This window comes from Sus scrofa, chromosome 2, assembly GCF_054392235.1.
Source record: "Sus scrofa isolate SSC_HxYL_T2T_F1_AM1 chromosome 2, Sscrofa_HxYL_maternal_Yorkshire_Landrace_v2.0, whole genome shotgun sequence".
Classification (NCBI taxonomy): Eukaryota; Metazoa; Chordata; class Mammalia; order Artiodactyla; family Suidae; genus Sus; species Sus scrofa.
The window spans coordinates 70,865,848-70,888,203 of NC_139384.1; the positions used below are offsets into that span (position 1 = coordinate 70,865,848).

General features: G+C 40.0%; 1 pseudogene; it reads right to left on the reverse strand.

Annotated features, from left to right (window-relative positions):
• Positions 1-7,541: 7,541 nt before the first annotated feature.
• On the reverse strand, positions 7,542-22,153 carry LOC102164999 (cytochrome P450 4F3-like; annotated as a pseudogene).
• Between the last annotated feature and the right edge of the window lie 203 nt (positions 22,154-22,356).

Consider the following 22,356-nt stretch of genomic DNA (forward strand, 5'->3'; position numbering starts at 1 on the left):
AATATCCTATCAGACACAGGTAGAGGGAGTTTCCTTGTGGTTAAGGATCTGGCATTGCAACTGCCACCGCTCTGGTCACTGCTGTGGTGCAGTTCCATCCCTAGCCTAAAACCTCCACATGCCATGGGTGTGCCAAAAAAAAAAAAAAAAAGATACAGGTAGAGAGAGGAGATGAATGTATGTTTCAAAATATTATGTGGGTAAAGAGTCCATTGATAAATAAAACTTACATATATGTGTGTATGTGTACACATGTTTGTATACACATTGGAAAAAAATCTGGAAGCCACATAACACAGTAGAATTGGAGGAAGTAGAATTGTAGTCTCTAATGCATTTCATCCACACTGAGATGCTATAACTTTTATTACCAAAACACAGTTTTGAAAAGAAAGATTTGGCACGATCAGGGGCACACAGCTTGTACACAAAACAGATGCACAATTCTTATATTGTTACCATAAGGACACACACACCTCCCTAAAATCAGCCTGGTTTCTCTGTGCAAGTGTGTAGGGCTGCCTGTTGGCTGCAGTTTCACCTTTCATTAAAAAATGCAGGAAGGGAGTTCCCGTCGTGGCTCAGTGGTTAACGAATCCGACTAGAACCATGAGGTTGCAGGTTTGATCCCTGGCCTTGCTCAGTGGGTTAAGGATCTGGCGTTGCTGTGACCTGTGGTGTAGGTCACAGATGCGGCTCGGATCCCACATTGCTGTGGCTCTGGTGTAGGCCGGCAGCTACAGCTCCGATTCAACCCCTAGCCTGGGAACCTCCATATGCCACGGGAGCAGCCCCAGAAAAGCCAAAAAGACAAAAATAAAAAAATAAATAAAAAATAAAAAATGCAAGAAGACTCAGATTAATGGAGAGATATACAGTGCTTTTGGAGTGAAAGACTTAATATTGTTAAGATGTTAAGTCTCCCTAAATTAAATCAGATCCCAGGAGGACTTTTTAGAGAATTAGATAAGCTAATTATAAAATTAACAAGAAAGTACGAAGAACTTAGAATAGCCAAAATCTTTCTGAAAAGAAAAACTTTAGTTAAAAGATTGATAATACCCCTTTTAAGACATACTCTAAAATGACAGGAATTTGGATAATGTGATATTGGCCAAAGACTAGACAGATAAATCAACAGAACAAAATGGATAGTCCAGAATGTTTTTTAAGAAACATACAAGTCAATGCACTGAGGATAGTCTTTTCAACAAAAGGTACTAGAAAATTTGGATATTTACATGCAAGAAAAATTATCAACTCAAACCTCACACTTTATACAAAATTTAAATTAATATGGATCAGAGAAATAAATGATGTAAAAATGTAACAATTTTAGAAAGAAAATAGGAGAGACTCTATAGCCTTAGGTTAGACAGAGTTCTTGTATATAACACTATAAGCATGATAAGCATTATCATGAAAACAAAACATGGTCAATTGTACTTTATAAAAAGTGTAATGTGTTATTCTGTGAAAGAAATCTACTATAAAGAAAAGACCCACCCACTAGGAAAAAAAGACTTGCAAATCATCTACCTGACAAAAAACTTAGAGGCAAAATCCAACAATCAGACAATAAGCAATCCAGGGAATGTAAATTGGTGGGAATGAAATTTGGTGCAACTGCTGTGGAAGACAGTACAGAGGTTCCTCAGAAAACTAAATATAGAACTGCCATATGAACCAGCAATCCCATTCCTAGGTATATATCTGGAAAAAACTATAATTCAAAAAGATACATGCACCCCTGTGTTCACTGCAGCACTATTCACAATAGGCAAGACCTGGAAACAGCCTAAATATTCAACAGGTGAATGGATTAAGAAAATGTGTTACCTGTATACAGTGGAACGCTACACCGCCATAAAAAAGAATGAAGTCATGCCATTTGCAGCAACATGAGCTCAACTAGAAATTATCATACTGGAGTTCCCGTGGTGGATCAGCAGAAACAAATTTGACTAGCATCCATGAGGACACAGGTTCAATCCCTGGTCTCACTCAGTGGGTTAAGGATCCAGTACTGCCGTGTGCTATGGTGTAAGTGGCAGACAGCTCAGATCAGGCGCTGCTGTGGCTGTGGCATAGGCCAGCAGCTACAGCTCCAATTCAAAGCCTAACCTGGGAACCTCCATATGCTATTGGTTCAGCCCTAAAAAGACAAAAAAGAAAGAAAGAAAGAAAGAAAGAAAGAAAGAAAGAAAGAAAGAAAGAAAGGAAGGAAGGAAGGAAGGAAGGAAGGAAGGAAGGAAGGAAGGAAGGAAGGAAGGAAGGAAGGAAAGAAATTACTATCTTAAGTGCAGTAAGTCAAAGACAAATACCATATTATATCATTTATATATGAAATCTAAAACATGGCACCAATGAACCTCTGTACAAAGCAGAAATAGACCCGTGTAGTTGCCAAGGAGAAGTGGGATGGAGAGGGATGGACTGGGAATTTGGGATTTGTTGATACAAACTATTACATTTAGAAAAATAAACAACAAGTTCCTACTGTATAACACAGGGAACTATATTCAATCTCCTGGGATAGACCATGATAAAAACTATTTTAAAATATATTTTTTAATATTTTTAAATTTTTTATATTTTTAAAAATATCTGAGTCATTTTTCTGTATAGCAGAAATTGGCATAAGATTGCATAAAACTATACTTTAATTTTTTAAAAGCTAAGGAATCCCAGGAAAATTAATGGGCAAAATATTTGAACAGGTACTTTGCCAAAGAAGATATATATATGGCAAATAACACAGGAAAAAATCTTCTACATCATTAGACATTAGGAAACTTGAACCAAAATCCCAGTGATATATCATTGAACATCTGTAAGAATGGCTGGGGGAAAACTGACACTACCAGATGTCAATTTGTATACAAATAAATATTCATAGTAGCTTTATCATAAGAGCACAAAACTGAAAACAATCTACATCTCCTCCAATGGGTAAAGAAAATGTGGCCAATTTCATACTATGGAATATTAGTTAACAATAAAAAGAAACTAACTATTGATACTTGCCACAGGGATGAATTGTAAATGCATCAAGTGAAGGAGGCCAGACTATAGAAATAGAGGCTAGATCAGTGTTAGAAAGGAATTGGGCTGAAATAGATTTTTTTTTTTTTAGGGTTGCACCCTGGGGATATGGAAGTTCCCAGGCTAGGGATTAAAATTGGAGCTACAGCTGCCAGCCTACACCACAGCCACAGCAACATGGGATCTGAGCCATGACTGCAACCTATACCACAACCCAGGGCAATGCCAGATCCTTAACTCACTGAGAGAGACCAAGGACCAAACTCCATGGATACTAGTCACATTCGTTTCTGCTGTGCCCTTACAGGAACTACCTGAAAAGGATTTTTGAATACTAGAGGTGACAGGGTAGTGGTGGTTACAACTCTAGTCTTTTTTCAAAATTCGGAACTCTACCCCAAATAGAGTAAACTTTACTTTTTTAGATTTTGTAAATTTACATGAAGGTTTAAGATAGGGCAGAGAGTAACTAAGCACATATATTATTTGCATAAATATGCTAAGAAACAACCTACGAAAAGTAAAGTGTCTGCCTAAAAATTAGAAAATTGGTAAAAGAAAGGACATAGGGAAAACCAATATTTGCCACTGAGTATTTATTTTTTAAATGAGTGAGTATATTCTCTGTCAAAATTGTTACACTTGAAATTTTAGGCACTTCTCAAAGAATCTCATCTAGTAAGTGTGCAGTTCTCATGGTCTCAAGCACCTGGGTTCTGAAACACCTCCTTGGAAGGTAAGAAAAGTTTATGAAGCCAAGCTGACCAAACTTACCCCCACCCCACCACTCATCCACTGAGTGACCGTTGAATCAATCCCTCCAATCCAGAAGACTGGGGAAAGGATGAAATCAGAGCTTACCTGGGGGAGCTGAAGTGTTATCACTTTCTCCCTTCTAGTAGCCAACTTCTGTTAATAGACTGAAAACAGCAGTGAAGTCATCAAGCCTTAAGTGTTGTAGGAAAAATGTTTAACCACAACTACATCTTACATTGATGTATCTATTGTAAAAAATGAAATTTCAACACCAAAAATTATATGGTTAAGAATATGAAGACATCAAGCTGCGTGAAGAGAATTCTTGCAAAGTGAGAAAACTAAATTATTTTTCTAACATAATGCTATTTAAAAAATAATGACTTAAATACTTAACACTGAAAGATGTTAAAGTGGATGGTTTTATGTTGTGGAAAGACATTCACAGCATAATAGGAAAACAATAAAAAAAAGGTGTGATAAAATAGCATTTGGGGGGTTGAGGTAGAGCTCACATAACATAAATTGACCTTTTTGACCATTAGCAAGTGTTCGATTCCATGTGTCCAATACATTCACAATGTTGTGCAACCACCAACTCACTCTACTTTTCAGCACCTGAAAAGGAAACCTCATACCCATGAGCAGTCACTCTCTGGTTCCCTTTCTATCCTGCAGCTCCTGCAAGATCTTTCTCTATGGATTTATCTATTCTGCATATGTCATTTAAATGGAATCACACACTATGTGACCCTCTGTGTCCGGCTCCTTTCACGTAACATAATGATTTCAACATTCATTCACGTTGTCACATGTATCAGGGCCTCACCCTTTATATGGCACAATAGTGTGTTTTGTTATGGATATACCACACCCTATTCATCCATTCCTCTCTTAATGGATATTTGGATTGTTTCCCAAATATCCAACTATACCAATTGTGGACTCTACCACTCTAAAGAGTTGTGTGCAGATTTTTGTTTGTACACGTTTTCAATTTCCCTGGGTACATACCTAGGTGTGGGATGGCTGGATCATGTGGTAATTCTAGGCTTAATTTAATGAGAAAATGCCAGACTCTTAGTTTTCCACAGTGGCTCACCATTTTACATCCCACACAGCAATGTATCAAGATTCTGATTACCCCACGTCCTCAACAACACTTATTATCTTCCTTTTTTTATATAATAATTTTTATTTTTTTTCCATCATAACTGGTTTACAGTGTTCTGTTGGAGAATAGACTTGTGGTTGCCAAGGCAGAGGGAGAGGAAGTGGGATGGATTGGGACCTTGGGGTTAATAGATACAAACTATTGCCTTTGGAATGGATTAGCAATGAGATCCTGCTGTGTAGACTAGGAACTATGTCTAGTCACTTATGATGGAGCATGATAACATGAGAAAAAAGAATGTATACATGTATGTGTATTATCTTCCATTTTTTATATTCTTGCCACCCTAGAGAGTGTGAAGTAGTATCAGATTTTGGCATTGATTTGCATTTCCCTGACAACTAATGAAGTTGAGAATCTTTCCAGGGGCTTGATACTCAGTAAAATTGAATTTTAAAAAGGAGATAGTTCACAGAGTTCCCATCGTGGCTCAGCTGGTTAAGGACCTGACTAGTATCACTGAAGATGTGGGTTCAATCTGAGGCCTTGCTCAGTGGGTTAATGATCCAGTGTTGCTGAAAGCTGTGGTACAGGCCACAGGTGCAGCTTGGATCTGGCATTGTTGTAACTGTAGTGCAGGCCAGTAGCTGAAGTGCCAATTCTAGCTCTGGCCTGGCAACTTCCATATGCCACAAGGGTGGCCCTAAAAAAAGGTGGAGGAGAGATCACATGTGGCACTATACGTGGGATAATATGAACAATGAAGAGCTGACATGTTTTGATTATGGATCTGACTAAATTTAAAATTTTTTTCTTATTTATTTATTTATTTATTTTTATTATTTTTTAAATAGTTATTTCCCCAATATGATTTTTTTTCTACTGTACAGCATGGTGACCCAGTTACATATGCAAGTACACATTCTATTTTCCCACATTATCATGCTCCATCATAAGTGACTAGACATAGTTCCTAGTGCTATACAGCAGGAACTCATTGCTTATCCATTCCAAATGCAATAGTTTGTATCTATTAACCCCAAGCTCCCAATCCACCCCATTCCCTCCCCTTTCCCCTTGGCAACCACAAGTCCAAGTCCATGATTTTCTTTTCTATGGAAAGGTTCATCTGTGCCATATATTAGATTCCAGGTATAAGTGATATCATATGGTATTTGTCTTTCTCTTTCTGACTTACTTCACTCAGGATGAGAGTCTCTAGTTCCATCCATATTACTGCAAATGGCATTATTTCATTCTTTTTATAGCTGAATAGTATTCCATTGTGTATATATACCACTTCTTAATCCATTTATCTGTTGATGGATATTTGGGTTGATTCCATGTCTTGGCTATTGGGAATAGAGCTGCAATGAACATGTGGGTGCATGTGTCTTTTTTAAAGAAAGTTTTGTCTGGATGTATGCCCAAGAGTGGGATTGCTGGGTCATATGGCAGTTCTATGCATAGATTTCTAAGGTATCTCCATACTGATCTCCATAGCAGTTGTACCAGCTTACATTCCCACCAGCAGTGCAGGAGGGTTCCCTTTTCTCCACACTTTATTTGTATTTCCTTCTTTGATGAGGTATCATTTGGGGGAAAAGAAAAACATTTTAAAAAAGAACTCTGAAGGAAAAGAAAAACAAATATGATTTTTACTTTAGAATATATTAAATATTTACTCATTTCATGTTACAAGGTTTCTTTCTGATTTTGGAGACAGTAAGTCTTCTGTCCCCCAACCTCTGGGCCCCTCAAATGCTCTGAGACTAGGACTCTATACAGGACACCCTGTGGGCTGAATGGGGCAAGGCCTGGGGCAGCTGCTGTGCCAGGTTCTGAAAGAGCAACCCCACACGTGCCCTCTCACTATTCCTCACTGGTGTGGACCCACTTGACCCCACTTCCTAGAACATCTAATGAGAATGAAGTCCATGGTCATGCCTCTCTGAGGGGAAAAACAAATTTCACTTCCTAGCTTCGGGCCAGCTTCACATAAAAACCCCCTGGAACTATAACACAGATGCAACTGTGGAGGTTTTGAATTTACTGAATCTTCTAAAGATAGATTTCTTCAACAGCAGGTTTCCACATTTTCCAAAATTTAAATACAACTTTGAGGATTTTAAAAAACATTTTAATTTGAGAAAGTGATGCAAAAATAAGGGAGGAAGTCCACCCCTACTGACATTTACCAGATATTGAGTCAGTCATTTGTCACATGCTTACTTATTAAATCCCAACAACAGTGCAAGAAAGTAGCTACTATTCTGTAATAAAGGAACTAAGCCTTAGAAAGATAAACAATTTTCCCAAAGAAAAACAGCTAGTATATGGCTGACCAGGTTGGTAACTTTGGTAGTCTAATGGCAAGGAGCAATGGATCCAGGGTCATCTGTATCTAGCTCTCTGCTCCACCTTCCTTAAATTGTAGTTTTGTCCTCTTGATCCAACTACAACATCAATATCCCCCTCCATCCCAGTCCTCCACATTCTCAGCTACACCCACCCACATGGATCCTCATAAGACCCAAGACCCCCCTGCTGGCCCTCTTGAAGTTCAGCACAGTTTTATTCCTGGGACTCTGCAAAGTGAAGTGTCCAGGGTTAGGGTGGACCCAGATCAGGAGGTGGTGGGTCCCTGCTGGCCTCCACGCAGTGGCTCCACCCATAGCCAGAGTCCTCCCTCCACCCCAAGGATCAGGTCTGGCATCCTTCATGGCTCCTCTTCATCTGGCAGGACATGTAAGCACAGAGTGTGAGTGCCAGGACCACCTTCATCTCTGTCATGGCAAACGTCTGCCCAATGCGGTTCCTGCAGGGCAAGAAAAGGTGCTCTGATTGGACCCAGGTCCCCATCAGGTCCTATCATGCCCAGAAACTACCTGGAACACCTGTCCTCTCTTGCAGGGATAGAGAAGGAGGCTAACCATGCCTGAGGAGGCTAACCACCCCACTATTGTCTGCACACCATCCCCGCTTCACACACCCACCAGCCTTACCTCGGCCCCGCCGAAAAGGGAATAAAAGCCAGAGGTGACCTCTTCTGGGGACTTTCTGGATCAAAGCGGAAGGGATTGTATACCTGGGGCAGAGAGGACAGGCCTGCTGGGTGGGGTTTCTCAGGACACCCAGACACCCCCAGAAAAGACAGATGTAGATAGAGTAGAGGGGAAGTGTCTGATTCCCCAAGTGGGGGCAGCACCTCGGGATCTGGCCAGACGGATGGGTTGTGATGAATCCCAAAGATACTGATGACACAGATGTTCCCTGTGGGGAAGGAGGAGGCAGTCAGGATGAGGGCTCAGCTGACAGGACCACCTCCCTCTTCCCTCTGTCATTTTGGGCACCTTTGGGGATGACCCAGCCATCTGGGAGAACAACGTCCTGGGTACAGCAGCGAGAGGTGACAGTAACAGGGGGATGCAGCCACAGACTCTCCTTGATGCACATGGTCAGGAAGGGCAACTGAGCCAGATCATCCCTAAGGAACCTCCCCCCAAAAAACCCCAATTATCCAAGGAGCAAAAACAGAGACACACCTGGGCCCTGTTGCTGTCATGTGAGACACTCTCCCCACCTCATACTGACCCTCACTCTGATAATAAAATAAATTCAAGGGAGTTCTCGGTGTGGCTAAGCAGTAATGAACCTGACTAGTATCCATAAGGACACAGGTTTGATCCCTGTCCTTGTTCAGTGGGGAAGGATACGGCACTGCTGAGAGCTGTGGTGTTGATTACAGATGGGGCTTGGATCCTGCATTGTTGTGGCTGTTGCATATGCCTGCAGCTGCAGCTCCAATTCAACCCCTGGCCATGGAACTTCCATATGGCACAGGTGTGGCCCTAAAAGGAACACACACACACACAATAAAATCCCAAGACCGATACAAAATAATCCCTAAATTCTCTTGGGACAACTAGTTAGCCATTTAGAGAAAAAAAATAGATTTCTACCTCAGTACTTATGCCAATATATGTTTCATATGGAATAAAGGATAAAATATTAAAAAAACAAAAATATAAAATAAAATTATATATAAAATCTTCTCTCTCTCTCTCTCTCTCTCTTTTTTTTTTTTTTTTTTTGTCTTTTTAAGGCCGTACCCACAGCATATCCAAGCTGTGTCTGCAACCTACACCACAGCTCACAGCAATGTTGGATCACTAACCCACTGAGTGATGCCAGGGATAGAACCCACATCCTCATGGATAGTAGTCAGATTCTTTTTTTTTAAGTTCACATGATTTTTACTTTTTCTATTATAGTTAATTTTCAGTGTTCTGCCAATTTCTGTGGTACAGAAAAGTGACCCAGTCACACATATGTATATATTATTTTTTCTCACATTATCCACCATCAAGTTCCATCACAAGTGACTAGATATAGTCCTCTGTACTATACAGCAAGATCTCGTTGCTTATCCACTCCAAATGCAATAGTTTGCATTTATTAACCCCAAACTCCCCATCTATCCCAATCCTTCCCCTTCCCCCTTGACAACGACGTCTATTCCCCAAGTCTGTGAGTTTCTTTTCTGTTCATTACTAGTTGGATTCGTAACCTGATGAGCCACAACTGGAACCCCAATAAAATATTTTTAAGTAAATAAATCCATTAGAGAAAAACAAATGAAAGTTTTACATTTTAATCTTAGAGTGTAAAGGGATTTCTAAGCATGATTTCTGTTTTTTTGTTTTTGTTTTGTTTTGCTTTTTAGGGGCCACACCTGCAGCATATGGAAGTTCCCTGGCTAGGAGCTGAATCGGAGTTATGGCTGGTGGCCTATGCCACAGCCATAGCAATGTATAATCTGAGCCATGTCTGTGACCTACACCACAGCTCACAGCAAAGCTGGATACTTAACCCACTTATTGAGGCCAGGGATTGAACCCACATCCTCATGGATACTATTTGTTCTCTTTACCACTGAGCTACAACAGGAAATTCTTAATTTTTTTTTAAATACAGGAGTTGTGAAGAAGAAAAGTTAATAAATTTGACTGCAAATTAATGAACCCAAACCAAAATAAAGTCAAAAGACAATCTGATAGAAAGGCAGGAGTAGCAATACTTATATCAGACAAAACAGATTTTGAAATGAAGTTTACAAGAGACAAAGAAGGACATTACATAATGATAAAAGGATCAATACAACAAGAAGAATTAACAATTTTAAATATATATGCACCCAACAGAGGAGCACTACAATCTATAATGCAACTACTAACAGCCATAAAAGGGGAAATTGGCAGTAACACAATAATAGTGAGGGACTTGAACACCCCACTTACTATAAGGGACAGATCATCAGACAGAAAATCAGCAAGGAAACACAGGCCTTAGATGATACACTAGACCAAGCAGACTTAACTATAGAACTTTTCAGCCCAAAGCAGCAGAATATACTTTCTTCTCAAGTGCACACAGAACATTCTCCTGGATAGATCACATCTTGGGTCATAGATCAAGCCCTGATAAATCTTAAAAAATTGAAATTATTTCAAGAATTTTCTCTGATCACAATGCTATGAGACTGGAAATAATCTACAGTAAAAAACAGCAAAAACACAAACTGTTGGAAGCTAAACAATATGCTACTAAACAACAAATGGATCATTGAGGAAATTAAAAGATACATGGAGATAATTGACAATGAAGATACAACAACCCAAAACCTAACAGACACAACAAAATCAGTTCCGAGAGGGAAATTTAGAGCAATACAATCTTATCTCAGAATAGAAGAAAAATGCAAATAAACAACCTAACATTACACCTTAAACATATAGAGAAGAAAAAACAAAGCCCAAAGTTAATAGAAGGAAAGAAATTGTAAAAATTAGTGCAGAAATTAATAACATAGAGACAAAGAAAACAATTGATAAGAGCAATGAAACCAAAAGTTGGTTCTTTGAAAAAGTCAACAAAATTGATAAACGATTATCCAAACTCATCAAAAAAAAAAGGGAGAGAGTTCAAATCAATAAAAATAGAAATGAAAAAGAAGTTACAGCTGATGCTGCAGAAATGCAAAGGCTATGTGAGACTGATATGAGCAACTCTGTGCCAACAAAATGGACAACCTAGAAGAAATGGACAGATTCTTACAAAGGTACAAGCTACATAGACTGAACCAGAAAGAAATAGAAAATATGAATAGACCAATGACTAGTACGGAAATTGAAAATATAACTAAAAATTTTCCAAAAAAACAAAGTCCAGGACCTGATGGCTTCACAGCTGAGTTCTATCAAACATTCAGGGAAGAGTTAAGACCTCTTCTTCTGAAACTTCTCCAGAAGATTGCAGAGGAAGGAACACTTCCAAGCTCATTCTGTGAAGCCACCATTACCCTGATACCAAAACCAGACAAAGGTACCACAAAAAAAAGAAAATTACAGGCCAATATCACTGATGAATATAGATGCAAAAATCCTCAACAAAATATCAGCAAACTGCATATGAATATACATTAAAGAGGTCATACACCATGATCAAGTCGGATTTATCCCAGGGACGCATGGATTCTTCAATATCTGCAAATCTATCAATGTGATACACCACATCAACAAACTGAAAAATAAAAACATATGATCATCTCAATAGATGCAGAGAAAACTTTTGACAAAATTCAACACCTATTCCTAACAAAAACTCTCCAGAGAGTAGGCATAGAGGGGAACTACTCAATATAATAAAAGCCATTTATGACAAACACACAGCAAACATGATTCTCAATGGTGAAAAAAATGAAAGCATTTCCACTAAGATCAGGAAGAAGAGAAGGATGTTCTCTTTCACCAATGTTATTCAACATAGTCTTGGAAGTCCTAGCCATGGCGATCAGAGAAGACAAAGAAATAAATGGAATCCCAATTGGAAAAGAAGAAGTAAAACTATCACTGTTTGCAGATGACATGATTCTAATCCTAGAAAATCCTAAAGACACTACCATAAAACTATCAGAGCTCATCAACGAATTTGGTAAATTTTCAGGATACAAAATTAATATATAGAAATTAATTGCATTTCTATATACTAACAATAAAAAATCATAATGAGAAATTAGGGAAACAATTCCATTTACCATCACATCAAAAAGAATAAAATACCTAGGAAATTATTATTTGTAATAATTATTATAAACACCTAGGAAATTATTATTATTAAATGCTAATAATAATATTTATTGTTATTAATAACAATAAGCTACCTAAAAACCTACCTAAAGAGATGAAAGACTTGTACTCTGAAAAGTATAAGACACTGATGAAAGCAATCAAAGAAGACACAAATAGATGGAAAATATACCATGCTCTTGGATTGGAAGAATCAATATAGTCAAAATGGCAATATTACCTAAGGCAATCTACAGAATCAATGCAATCCGTGTCAAATTACCAATGACATTCTTTACAGAACTACAACAAAACATTTTAAAATTTGTATGGAAACACAAAAGACCTCGAATAGCCAAAGCAATATTGAAAAGAAAACACGAAACTGGAGGAATCAGGCTCCCTGACTTCAGACTCTACTGCAAAGCTACAGTCATAAAAACAGAATGGTACTGCCAAAAAAAAAAAAAAAAACCCAGAAAGATAGATCAATGGAACAGAGTAGAAAGCCCAAAAATAAACCCAAATACCTATGGTCAATTACTCTATAACAAAGGAAGCAAGAACATAGAGTGGAAGAAAAGACAGTCTCTTCAATAAATGGGGCTGGGAAAACTGGACAACTGCATGTAAGAGAATGAAATCAGAACATTGTCTAACACCATACACAAAAATAAACTCAAAATGGATTAAAGACCTAAGTGTAAGGGTAGGCATTATAAAATTCTTGAGGAAAACATTGGCAGAATGCTCTTTGACTTATATCACAGCAACACCTTGTTTATCTGCCTCCTAGAATAAAGACAATAAAGACAGAAATTAACTGATGGTGCCTAATTAAACTCAAAAACTTCTGCACAGCAAAAGAAACCAATAAAAAACAAAAGGACAACCCACAGAATGGAAGAAAAAATTTGCAAATGACTAAACTGACAAAGGTTTAATCTCCAAAATATACAAACAACTCAGACAATTCAAAAACAACAAAAAACAAACAGCCCGATTGAAAAATGAGCAGTTAAGACCTAAATAGACATTTCATCAAAGAAAACATGCAGATAGCCAGCAAGCACATAAAAATATGCTTGACATCACTAATTATTAATGAAATGCCAATCAAAAATATAATGAGGTACAACCTCACAACAGTTAGAGTGGCCATCATTAACAAGTCAACAAATAACAGATGCTGGAGAGGGCGTGGGAAAAAGGGAACCCTCCTACACTGTTGGTAGGAATGTAAATTGGTACAACCACTATGGAAAACAGTATGGAAATACCTCAGAAAACTAAATATAGAACTATCATATGACCCAGCAATCCCACTCTTGGGCATATATCCAGACAAAAATTTCACTGAAAAAAATACATGCACCCCTATGTTCATAACAGAACTATTCACAATAGCCAAGACATGGAAACAACCTAAATGCCCATCTAAAGATGACTGGATCAGGAAAATGCGCCATATATATACACATATACATATATATATATATATGTGTGTGTGTGTGTGTGTATACACACACTACTAAGCCATAAAAAGGACAAAATAATGACATTTGCAGCAACATGGATGGAACTAGAGATTCTCATACTGAAAGAAGTAAGTCAGAGAGAGAAAGACAGTCACCATGTGTTATCACTTATAGGTGGAGTCTAAAATATGGCACAAATGATCTGTTGAAATACAGGAAAGATCATGGACATGTAGGACAGACTTGTGTTTGCCAAGGGCGGGGAGAGAGTGGGATGGATTGAGAGTCTGCGGTTAGTAGATGAAAATTCTTGCATTTGGAGTGAACAAGCAATGAGATCCTGCTGTATAGCACAGGGAACCAAATATATAATGACTTGTGATGTAGCATGATGGAGGATAATGTGAGAAAAAGAATGTATATATATGCATGACTGGATTACTTTGCTATACAGCAGAAATTGACAGAACATTGTAAATCAATCATAATAAAAAATTTTAAAAAGACAATCGGGAATAATTCTTGCATAAGAGAAAATAATTAATTTTCTTAGTATTTAAAGAGTTTATATAAGTCAGCAGGAAAAATAACTAGGAAAAAACTCAAAATATAAAGGAAAAATTATGAAAATAACACTCCACAGAAAAAGAAATATGCATGGTTGGTCCAAATGTGAAAACAGTCAACAACTTTATCCATATTTAAAGTGATGTTCACTGAAATAACAAAGTATATTTCACCTAACAGAAAGGCAATTTAAAAATTTTATGATGAACATTGTTGGTGAGGATTCAAGGAAATGGGCATTCTTAAAATCTGTTTGTAGGAATGAATTTGCCAAGAGCTATTAAAATGCAATACTCAAATGGTCTTTGATCCAGAACACCACTTCTAGGAATTTGTCCTAGAAAGATATCCACACATATAAGCCAAGTTTATGTTCATTGCATCAGGTTTATTATAGCAAAAGGCTTGGAAACAAATTGGTGGGGAATGTTTAGATAAATTATGATTATATCCATATAATGGAATAACATATAGCTATCCAGAAGAAGTATATAGGGATTAACTAGTTCTGTCCCACACTTCAGGGTAAAGCTGTGGAGTAAACCAGTACAGAGATTTGCAACTTGGCAATATCTATTATAATTGAAAATGTTTATATAAATGTCCCCAACAAAAGCAGCTTGGGTAAACTAAGCAATGCTATACAGCACTCAGAGAGAAGGAGCTCTAAGACACATTACTGACTGAAAAGAACAAATAACCAAATGTGTGTGTCGGTTTATATTCACCTCTAATAACCTAATCTTAGGATGTTTCATTTTGTGCCAAAAAAAACACCTACTCTACTATTGACTTTGCAATTCAAAATTAATTTGCCAAAACTGAATAAATGAAAGGATCTTAAAGTTATATTGTCAATGAAAATGTCTGAGAGCTCTGTATGTGCTCTGAGCTGTAGAGAGAGAAGATAGAATGAATACAGCTAGAGAGAGCTGTGAACAGATAAATGTAGGAACAGATTGAACAATGTCTGAAAGGACACAGAAAACCACTGAAGGAAGGGATGGGATTGGGATGCTGGCATCTGACAGAGGCTTATGTGAGGTGGTAGATGTGTTAAACAACTTTATTGTAATTATTTATATATATATATATACACACACACATATCAAATCATCATTCTGTACACTTTAAGCTTAGATAATGTTATACAATTATATCTCAATAAACCTGGGGGTATTGATGGGAAGCTTACATTGTAAACCCTTTCATACTGTTTAGATTTTTACAAAGTGCTTAATTTTTTTTGAAGTTGGAGGAAGCACAAAAACATTTTTCCACCTCAAGGACTGCTGTTCTGAGAAAAGCCTTCAAGTTAAAGCTACTACCTCCAAAATGTTTATCCAGACCAACACTTTCTCTTCATCCTTTATTTAGTCCTTGGCCCCAAATCTTCACCCCTTGACCCCCCCAGACTGCAGCTCATCCCCTCCAGTTTGCCCCTGTAGCTGCAAAAAGATATTTCTTTTTTTTTTTGGTATTTTTTGAATATATATTATTTTTTTTTTATTTTCCCACTGTACAGCAAGGGGGTCAGGTTATCCTTAGATGTATACATTGCAGTTACAGTTTTTTCCCCCACCCTTTCTTCTGTTGTGACATGAGTATCCAGACATAGTTCTCAATGCTATTCAGCAGGATCTCCTTGTAAATCTATTCTAGGTTGTGTCTGATAAGCCCAAGCTCCCGATCCCTCCCACTCCCTCCCCCTCCCATCAGGCAGCCACAAGTCTCTTCTCCAAGTCCATGATTTTCTTTTCTGAGGAGATGTTCATTTGTGCTGGATATCAGATTCCAGTTCTAAGTGATATCATATGGTATTTGTCTTTGTCTTTCTGGCTCATTTCACTCAGGATGAGATTCTCTAGTTCCATCCATGTTGCTGCAAATGGCATTACGTCATCCTTTTTTATGGCTGAGTAGGATTCCATTGTGTATATATACCACATCTTCCGAATCCAATCCTCTGTCGATGGACATTTGGGTTGTTTCCATGTCCTGGCTATTGTGAATAGTGCTGCAATGAACATGCGGGTGCATGTGTCTCTTTTAAGTAGAGCTTTGTCCGGATAGATGCCCAAGAGTGGGATTGCAGGGTCATATGGAAGTTCTATGTATAGATTTCTAAGGTATCTCCAGACTGTTCTCCATAGTGGCTGTACCAGTTTACATTCCCACCAGCAGTGCAGGAGGGTTCCCTTTTCTCCACAGCCCCTCCAGCACTTGTTATTTGTGGACTTATGAATGATGGCCATTCTGACTGGTGTGAGGTGGTATCTCATGGTAGTTTTGATTTGCATTTCTCTTATAATCAGCGATGTTGAGAATTTTTTCATGTGTTTGTTGGCCATCTGTATACCTTCTTTGGAGAAATGTCTATTCAGGTCTTTTGCCCATTTTTCCATTGATTGATTGGTTTTTTTGCTGTTGGGTTGTATAAGTTGTTTATATATTCTAGAGATTAAGCCCTTGTCGGTTGCATCATTTGAAACTGTTTTCTCCCATTCTGTAAGTTGTCTTTTTGTTTTCTTTTGGGTTTCCTTTGCTGTGCAAAAGCTTTTCAGTTTGATGAGGTCCCATGGGTTTATTTTTGCTCTAGTTTCTATTGCTTTGGGAGACTGCCCTGAGAAAATATTCATGATGTTGATGTCAGAGAGTGTTTTGCCTATGTTTTCTTCTAGGAGTTTGATGGTGTCCTGTCGTATATTTAAGTCTTTCAGCCATTTGGAGTTTATTTTTGTGCATGGTGTGAGGGTGTGTTCTAGTTTCATTGCTTTGCATGCAGCTGTCCAGGTTTCCCAGCAATGCTTGCTGAATAGACTTTCCTTTTCCCATTTTATGTTCTTGCCTCCCTTGTCAAAGACTAATTGACCATAGGTGTCAGGGTTTATTTCCGGATTCTCTATTCTGTTCCATTGGTCTGTCTGTCTGTTTTGATACCAGTACCACACTGTTTTGATGACTGTGGCTTTGTAGTATTTCTTGAAGTCTGGGAGAGTTATGCCTCCTGCTTGGTTTTTGTTTCTCAGGATTGCTTTGGCGATTCTGGGTCTTTTGTGGTTCCATATAAATGTTTGGATTGTTTGTTCTAGTTCTGTGAACAATGTCATGGGTAATTTGATAGGGATGGCATTGACTCTGTAGATTTCTTTGGGTAGGATGGCCATTTTCACAATATTTATTTTTCCAATCCAGGAACATGGAATATCTTTCCATTTCTTTACATCTTCTTTGATTTCTTTGATTAAGGTTTTATAGTTCTCGGCATATAGGTCCTTTACCTCTTTGGTCAGGTGTATTCCGAGGTATTTGATTTTGTGAGGTACAATTTTAAAAGGTATCATTTTTTTGTATTCCTTTTCTAATGTTTCATTGCTGGTATACAGAAATGCAACTGACTTCTGAATGTTAATCTTATATCCTGCTCCTTTGCTGAATTTATTAATCAGTTCAAGGAGTTTTGGGGTTGAGTCCTTAGGGTTTTCTAGGTATAGTATCATACAAAAAGATATTTCTAATACTCCTATCTGACCTGCTTCCACCCATGCTCAAATATCTTCCGTGGCTCCCCAATTCTCTCCATGTTGGTCATGGATGTCCCTTCAAGAAAGAACTTGCTGGCATTCCTGTTGTTGCTCAGCAGTAAAAAACCTGATTAGTATCCATGAGGAAGCATATACAATCCCTGGCCTCACTCACTGGGTTAAGGATTTGGGGTTGCTGTGCACTGTGCTGTAGGTCGCAGACATGCCTCAGATCCTGAGTTAAAGTGGCTGTGGCGTAGGATGGCAGCTACAACTCAGATTCAAACCCAACCCCAGGAACTTCCATATGCCTCATGTGTGGCCCTGAAAACGAAAAAGAAAGAAAGACCTAGCTATACACCTTCAATAAGAGTTGTTAGCTGACAGCCTCCAGGTATAGGATCCCTGGGCTCTGCTGCAGCATTCATGGCAAGGCCACACTCTCCCAGGCAGCCTACAGCCAATGACAGATCACAGTGGGCCATTACTGTCTAGTCATTTCTGCCCTATGTGACACTTCCCTAATGGTAGCATCCTGCCCATTTGTATCTTTCTCCAATATTGGATTCCCAAAGTACTTGAACTGACACCTTTGAAAACTCTTGATGTGCTTTCCAAAGCTGTCCAACATGGGCTTCCATTCCCAGCTCCAGCTTTAATAGGAACCTCTCTAATCCTCACACTGTAGATTTCACAAGGATCCAGCCACCTTTATCTCCTTCCAGACATTCCAGGGTCACTCTTGCATGCTTCCATCCTGGCCTTTGCACAGGCTATCTCCTTGGCTTGCAATACCGTCCAACACCCACACCCAGGTGGTAAATTGATATTTTCTGTTTCACTATCAAGCCTCACCTCCTTTCGTCTCTGCCCCAGGCTGGACCATGTAGGGCTCAAATGGGACTAGACACTGAACTGGGAAAAGGGCAGTGTAGACGTGTTTACTGAGTAAAGAGGTGGACCCCAGAGAGATTTCCTGTGAACGCCTGGGATAAAATATTAGGTGGGAAGTAGAAGAAAGAGCAAAAATTCAGGGGGATGGGGGTTTTGGAGAAAAAAAATGCAGCTGGGAGCAGATCCAATAATAAGTGTTCAGGAAGAGACCATGAGGACCTGCACTCACCATTCATTCTCCTTAGGCTCACAGTCCCTCAGGAGCTCTTGCACCTAAGGACATGAAGAACTTACATGTTGAGAACCATAAAACATTAATCAAGGAAATTAAAGATGTTTAAGAAATCTAAAGATATTCCATGCTCCTTAATTGGAAAAATTAATATTGTAAAAATAGACATTCTACCAAAAGCAATCTACAGATTCAACGCAATCCCTATCAAATTGCCCATGACATTTTTCACAGAACTAGAACAAACAATCCAAAAATTTATATGGAACCATAAAAAGACCCAGAATTGCCAAAGCAATCCTGAGGAACAAAAAACCAAGCAGGAAGCATAACTCTCCCTAACTTCAGAAAATATCACAAAGCTATAATAATCAAGACAGGAGTTCCCATCATGGCTCAGTGGTTTGCAGGTTCCACCCCTGGCCTCATTCGGTAAGTTGAGGATCCGGCATTGCTGTGACTTGTCGTGGAGTTTGCAGATGCGGCTCAGATCTGGCGTTGCTGTGTCTGTGGCATGGGGCAGCAGCTACAGCTCTGATTATACCCCTAGCCTGGGAACCTCCATATGCTGTGGGTACAGCCCTAAAAAAGACCAAAAAAAAAAAAGACAGTATGGTACTGGCACAAAAACAGACACAGACCAATGGAATGGAATAGAGAACCCAGAAGAAAACCCAGACATCTATGGGTTTACTTAATCTCCAAAAAAGGAGGCAAGAATATAAAATGGGAAAAAGACAGTCTCTTTGGCAATTGGTGCTGGGAAAATTGATTTACATGTGTAAATCAATGAAACTGAAACACACCCTCACACCATGCACAAAAACAAGCTCCAAATGGCTGAAAGAGTTAAATGTAAGATAAGACATGCTAAAACTCCTAGAAGAGAATATTAGCAAAATATTTTCTGATATCGACCTCAGAAATATTTCCTTAGGTTAGCCTCCCCATGTTACAGAAATACAAACAAAAATAAAGCAGTGTTTTGGGAGACTGACCTGAGAAAATATTCATGATGTTGATGTCAGAGAGAGTTTTGCCTATGTTCTCTTCTAGGAGTTTGATGGTGTCCTGTCTTATATTTAAGTCTTTCAGCCATTTTGAGTTTATTTTTGTGCATGGTGTGAGGGTGTGTTCTAATTTCATTGCAAGAAAGAAAGCACCGCCCAAATCACATCAGCTCAGAGGACACCTGAGCCTAACCTGAAATTGTCCCTGAAGCTCCATCATCCAAACAGGATCATCCCCTCGTCAGCTCCAGAGCCCACCCCCAAGCCCTCCTCCCTGGTCTCCTGCCTCCTGTTTACTCCTTCCAGGCAGCCTTCTACACAGTCACATCTGAAACTGCTCACTGACCTGTCCCTTCCTTCGTTGAGAACCCTCTAGGACTCCCTAGCCGTCCCTGGATCAAGTTGGGGGGTGGGGTTTGGGTTCATTTTTTCTTGGGTTTTGTTTTTGTTTTTTGTTTGTTTGTTGGTTTATATTCACCTCTGCTTTTTGGGTCCACCCCTGTGGCATATGGAGATTCACAGGCTAGAGGTCTAAACAGAGCTATAACTGCCACCCTGCACCACAGCCACAGCAATGCCAAATTTGAGCCTCATCTACAACAGCTCATGACAATGCCGGAACCTTAAACCATTGAGAAAGGTCAGGGATTGAACACACAAGCTCATGGTTTCTGCTGCGCCTCAATGTACGTCCACATTCTTTGCTCTGACATGTGAAATCAAGATCCAGTCTACCTACCTCTTGAATTTAGATCCCAGAGAAGCCTACCTTGGCCAGCAGGAGCACGTCAATGAAGTCCAAAGTCTTGGCCTTAGCCTTGGCCCTAAGGAAGTCTTGGGAACCCTGACTAATGAGGGTGCGACACCGCTCCTGGATGACGGCATCTGTGAATTTGTGCACCAGGTGGAAGGCCTTATAGAAGCTCCACCCTTTGGGGTTGAGGTAGTATAGAAAGTCCTTGTGCAGGAAGATCTGCTCATTCCGTTTTGTCACCAGGGCACTGAGCTCAGAGATTGCAGCAATATAGTCACTGGGTTTCCTACACAGTCACACCAGAGAGAGCCTTGAGAAGCAGCTCCTTAACACACAGGAAACCCTGGGAGCCCTTCCAGTCAGGAACCCAGGACCACATCCCAGCCAGAAAAGAGTGCCCTCCCATCAGGTTTCTCTCGCTGCCTCCCATATCTGTCAACTGCCTCATGTCCTAGAACTCAGGGCGGAGCTTGAGAATCACGCTCATCTCTCCTCGCTCTTACACAATATCTGCCCCTGCCATTCTTCCTCAGCTTCTCCCAAATCTGCCCCATTTTCCCCACCAATGTCAAGCTTCCTCCTCTCTGGGGTCTCCTTCCATCCTCTGTCCACATGACAGCCAGGCTTTGCCCAAGTCAGATGTCCAAACTCTGCTTTGACCACAACCCACATCTGCTTGAGCACCTTCCCTGGCTCCCTGGAAACCTCAGCAAAAAGTTCATATCCTCTTTGTCTGGCTTTGGAATGTCCTTAAGCTATAGCCCCTGCCCACTCCTCCAACCTTATTTCCAATGTCTCTCCTCACTCTTACACCCACTTGGCTCACACTAGCTTCCTGGCCTCTATCAAGCAGTTCTGCCTGACCAAGAGGATCTCACCTTCTCTTTCCCCTTCCTGACCTTCAGTGTCCACCCCTCACCCACCTCCTCCAGGAAGGCCCTTCTGATCACCCTGCTCAGTCCTCCCCCTACCCCATCCACTCCCTTGGGTCTATGGCTCATGGTTCCAGGCCCTGGGACAAGACTCACTCCCGACAGTTGCTGTCAAAACTGAAGACACATTTCTGCAGACTGTCCAGAGTCATGAGGCTGATGTGTTCAACATTTCCAGACAGATGTGGCCCTCTGAGACCAAGTGCTGCCACTTGGCCTGGACAGAGAAGAGGGCAGAGCTTGGGCTGGGTATTGCCTCCCCTGAGCCCCTCTCCAACCCCAAACACCAAGATGCACTCTCCCAGACCCTGTCTCTTGGTCTCTGCCCTAGGCACCCACCCCCAAGGATGCCCAGGGCGTGAGTGGGAGTGGAAGCTGTTCCTATCAAGACATCAAGCCCCCAGAGCTGGGAGTCAGGAGACCTGAGTTCAAGGTCCAGCTCTGCCTCTTAGGTTCTGGGTGCCCTTGGTCAATTCATTGCTTTCCACCGGGCTTTTCCAGCATCAAATATTTAGTAACACTTCAGATGATCTGCTTTGGTATTGGACAAAGTAACTGTTAACTGGCATCATCATCTTCATAATTATCATAGTGGTAGACATCTGCAAAAATCTACTAGGCTGGAGCAGGGATCAAACCAGCACCTGGGGCCTTGAGCAGGGGCATAACAAAGTTGGGGTGGACAAGCCACAGGATGGGACAGCCACCAGAGGTGGACATCACGGAAGTAGTGGCCCACATCTTCCACCAGCCACATGCCCTCTTCATTTCTCTTTGCTTGGAAATAGGTGGGGATGGGGCTAGGCCTTACAGGGGGGCTAAGAAACTAGAACTGCCTATTTTATCCCCCTACCCACCACATCCACTTACCCCCTTCTCTCACTCTACCTGAATTTTTGATCTATACTTCTCTCCGTCTCACC